The following is a 5,225-nucleotide window of genomic DNA, read 5'->3' as shown; positions in this document are numbered from 1 at the left end:
TTATTTTCTTCATGTCACTCATCACTTTTGAAATTATTTCGTTTATCTATTTAGTTGTTTGATGTCTATCTCCCTCACATGACTGTAAGATCCATGAGGGCAGGAAGAAGTATTTGAAATAAACCTTTAGAATTTAAAGGAGTTTGCCAAATGGATATATGCGAAAGGGGGATGCTCTAAGAATTAAAAACTGATGACTCAGAGCTGATGGGGTATACAGTAGGAAGACTGAAAAAGAGCAGAGAAGTAGGAAGAAAACCAGGAGACTGTGGCATCATAGAAGCCAAAGGAAGAGGAAAAATAAGGATGGAGGGAGCTGTCAAGCATCACATGTTGCTGGGAGGAGAAGATAAGAACTGAAAAGGGTCCATGTATTTGAGAAACAAGGAGGACATTGGTGACTTCAGTGAGAACAATTTCAGTAGATCAGTGAAAGTGAAAGCCAGGTTATAGGTTGGAGAGAGAGTTGGTGGTGAGATGTAGAGATATCAAATGTAGATTACTTGCTTTAGAAGCATGGTCAGGTGAGATGATGGATAGTGTCAAGAAGGGTTAGAGTATCAAGGGAGACAGGAATTTGCTTATTTAAGATGAGTGAGATTTTTCAATTTTTATTTGTGGAGGGGAATGAGCCAAACAAATGTTAAAGATATGGGAGAGATAAAGGCTAATCATTGGAGCATAATTCCGAGGGAGACAGAGGATGGGATTCAGAACCCAGCTGGAGGTTTGGCCTGAGTTAGGAGGAGGACCTTTCCTCACCATAAGAGACAAGAAAGTAGGCATGGGTACAGATATAGAAAAGTATGTAGGGAGGTGTCTAGGGAGTTGGGGGAGTTTGTATCCAGTGGTTTTTATTTTCTCTGTGCCAAGAAATAGACCAGCTGCTCAGAGAGTCACATTGGGAGAAAGTTGGGGGGCGCTTTGTGCTGCGAGTCTTCAATCATCAGTTTGGGATCAATGTTTATCTAGCAGTTGAGCAGGGAGGTCTCAGCAGATATGTAGGATGTGGCCCATCTGGCCAGTGTTGACCAAGAAACCTATCATTTACTGATCTCTGAGGAAGGCCATGGCCTATGCACTATGAGAGCAGAGTATCAGCATTACTTATCTATCTTCCCCAATTGGGAGAAAATGCCTTTTACCTTAGTTAATAAGAAGCCAGTTTGGACTTTTTCAAAAGGAACTTTTAATAGAAAGTTGGTGGGAGGGGGCAAAGACAGAGAAGGGAACAACCTTCAAGAATATAGATTCCTTATTTGAACTACCTCTGATATGGTGCAAAAGATCAACTTGGTTGATCCAAATTTCAGGGTCCCCCACCAGGTTCCTTCTCTTCTCCTTGGCCTATTTCTGTAGACTTACAGTGGCTCTCCCTCCACTGCAGTTGGATCATATCAGACAGTTCCTTCTCCATCATATCTTTCGTTGCCTTCACGTTCCTTGTTCCTCCACTATGGAAGACCCACTTCCTTCCATCTAGCCTAAATATTGCTTATTGTGATGGTTAATTTTACATGTCAACTTGACTGGCTGTGGGGTGCCCAGATTAAACATGATTCTGGGTGTGTCTCTGAGGGTGTTCCTGGATGAGATTAGTATTTGAATTGGTGGACTCAGTAGACTGTCCTCCCTACTGTGGGTGGGCTTCATCCAATCTGTTGAAAGCCTGAATTGAACAAAGGGTAGGAGGAGGAATTTGCCCCTTTTTGCTTCCTGCCTCACTGCTTGATATCTCATCTCATCTTCTCTGGTCCTCATACCAGGACTGAAACCACTGGCTTCCTGGGTTCCCAGGCCTTTGGACTTGAACTGAATTATACCACCAGCTTTCCTGTGTCTCCAGCTTTTAGACCCCATATTGTGGAACTTCTCAGCCTCAGTAACTGCATGAGCCAATTCCTTATAATAAATTTCCTTTAAAAATTATCTATCCGCCTGTTGGTTCTGTTTTTCTGGAGAACTCTGACTAATACACTTACCCTTTAAGATACTGATCAACATTCCCATCCTCTCAGAAGCCTTCCTGACTAACGTAACCCTATGGTAATCTCTTAAAGCTGTCCAGCACTTTAAAGCAGTGGTGTTCCACCCTCACTAATCATTGTAATCATCTGGGTAACTTTTAAAAATACTGTTGCCTGGGCTGCATCCTAGAGATTCGGATTCAGTTGGTCCATGGTAGACCTTGGGCTTTGGTACAAGCTGATTCTAATGGTCAGCCAATGTGGAGAAGCCCTGCTTAATGGCTCTCTGGGGAATAGAAAATCAAGCAAATTGAAAAGCAGCTAAGCAACCAAAATTGTTCCTTTGTTCCTTAGTCCCTTGTGTAACTTTTGACAGTCACCTTGACATAGTTTTTGACTTCCTTTGGTATTCCTCTGTCTGCTACTGGGCCTTTGCCCTGTCTGACAGGCCATCGCATAACGTCCTGGTTTGACCTGCCTTGACTTTTAGGTTCCTGTCGCCATGTCTGACATTCTCTGTTTGAACCAGCTCCTTCCCCAGCTCTAGGTTTCTAGCTACTATCTCCCCATCTTTCAGGCTTCCCTTCACCTGGAATCTGTTTCCATTTTCAGGCTTCTGACTGCCATGTTATGAGGATTCCATTCCCTGCTCTACTTCCTCCCAGCAGCTTAAATCTTGGGACTTGGCACCTCCATGGTTTTGGATCACCTTAGCATCCTAGGATGTTCTCCCTGGATCTTACCCTTGCTCAACTTGTGCATTAAAACAAGTCTCCAATGTTTGGTACAAAGATATATAATATCTCACCTCTATCACAAGCTACTTGAAGGCAGAGCTTAGGCTTTTGCTGCTTGATTTTCCCTTCTAGCACCTAGAACATAGCTTGTTACCTAGTAGTTACTCAGTAAGGTTGTTGGGTTTAATTTACAGACTTGCAAACTTGTGAAGTTGGAGAAAATTTGGGTTCCAGAGATGGTGAAGGGCCTGGGTTGCTGTCCTCTATCAGGACATCTTCATTGTCCTCATCTAATTCTAGTTCATGTTTAATCATCTGAACAAGACTAATTACTGTTTGATCTAATATTGTCTTGTCAAGTACTGATCAGATTGTTCCATCAGCATACAACTGACATGAGGAAGGAAAGAGTAAGATTCTTTTTAGGAGAAATAGAAAAGGCCAAAGCTCTTCTACCTGGTAGCAGACTGTTGGAGAAGGTGGCAAACTGATGATGGAAACCCTATCCTCATTCCATGCCATGCCCAAAGCCTTTGCTGGTGCCCTCCTGTCCACAAGCCCTCTAGCTAGGGTCTGCCCTGATTGCTGGCATCCAAAGGTGAGAAGCTAACTTTTCCCTTTTCATTTCCCCTTCCCTTCAGTAAGCTTACAATTTCTTGGCTGGTGACAGCTTAACATGCTACTCTTTCTGAAATGACACACATTTTAGAAGGAACTGCTTAGAGGTAGCAAAACAGCTGGAAATTCTGTCAATAAATCAAGCAAATACGGGGAATCTATTTTTTTTTCCTAGAAGGAGGGAGAACTGACCTTCCTAGTGCCCTCAAAGCATGTTATGCGTCCTCAGTGGTGAAAAACTGAAACCATTTCCACTAAGATCAGGAACAAGACAAGGTTGCCCCATCACACTACTATTATTCAACATAGTTTTGGAAGTTTTAGCCACAGCAATTAGAGAACAAAAAGAAATAAAAGGAATCCAAATTGGAAAAGAAGAAGTAAAACTGTGACTGTTTGCAGATGACATGATACTATACATAGAGAATCCTAAAGATGCTATCTGAAAACTACTAGAGATAATTAATGAATTCGGTAAAGTTGCAGGATACAAAATTAATGCTCAGAAATCTCTTGCATTCCTATACACTAATGATGAAAAATCTGAAAGTGAAATCAAGAAAACACTCCCATTGACCGCTGCAACAAAAAGAATAAAATATCTAGGAATAAACCTACCTAAGGAGACAAAAGACCTGTATGCAGAAAATTATAAGACACTGATGAAAGAAATTAAAGATGATAGAAATAGATGGAGAGATATACCATGTTCTTGGATTGGAAGAATCAACATTGTGAAAATGACTCTACTACCCAAAGCAATCTACAGATTCAATGCAATCCCTATCAAACTACCACTGGCATTTTTCACAGAACTAGAACAAAAAGTTTCACAATTTGTATGGAAACACAAAAGACCCCGAATAGCCAAAGCAATCTTGAGAATGAAAAATGGAGCTGGAGGAATCAGGCTCCCTGACTTCAGACTATACTACAAAGCTACAGTAATCAAGACAGTATGGTACTGGCACAAAAACAGAAAGATAGATCAATGGAACAGGATCGAAAGCCCAGAGATAAACCCACGCACATATGGTCACCTTATCTTAGATAAAGGTGGCAGGAATGTACAGTGGAGAAAGGACAGACTCTTCAATAAGTGGTGCTGGGAAAACTGGACAGGTACATGTAAAAGTATGAGGTTAGATCACTCCTTAACACCATACAAAAAAATAAGCTCAAAATGGATTAAGGACCTAAATGTAAGGCCAGAAACTATCAAACTCTTAGAGGAAAACATAAGCAGGACACTCTATGACATAAATCACAGCAAGATCCTTTTTGACCCACCTCCTAGAGAAATGGAAATAAAAACAAAAATAAACAAATGGGACCTAATGAAACTTTAAAGCTTTTGCACAGCAAAGGAAACCATAAACAAGACCAAAAGACAACCCTCAGAATGGGAGAAAATATTTGCCAATGAAGCAACTGACAAAGGATTAATCTCCAAAACATACAAGCAACTCATGCAGCTCAATATCAAAAAAAAACAACAACCCAATCCAAAAATGGGTAGAAGACCTAAATAGACATTTCTCCAAAGAAGATATACAGACTGCCAACAAGCACATGAAAGAATGCTCAACATCATTAATCATTAGAGAAATGCAAATCAAAACTACAATGAGATATCATCTCACACCAGTCAGAATGGCCATCATCAAAAAATCTAGAAACAATAAATGCTGGAGAGGGTGTGGAGAAAAGGGAACACTCTTGCACTGCTGGTGGGAATGTGAATTGGTTCAGCCACTATGGAGAACAGTATGGAGATTCCTTAAAAAACTACAAATAGAACTACCATATGACCCAGCCATCCCACTACTAGGCATATACCCTGAGAAAACCAAAATTCAAAAAGAGTCATGTAGCAAAATGTTCATTGCAGCTCTATTTACAA

The sequence above is a fragment of the Delphinus delphis genome, chromosome X (assembly GCF_949987515.2).
Source record: "Delphinus delphis chromosome X, mDelDel1.2, whole genome shotgun sequence".
NCBI classification, from domain to species: Eukaryota; Metazoa; Chordata; class Mammalia; order Artiodactyla; family Delphinidae; genus Delphinus; species Delphinus delphis.
Note: the sequence above shows the minus strand (reverse complement) of the source record.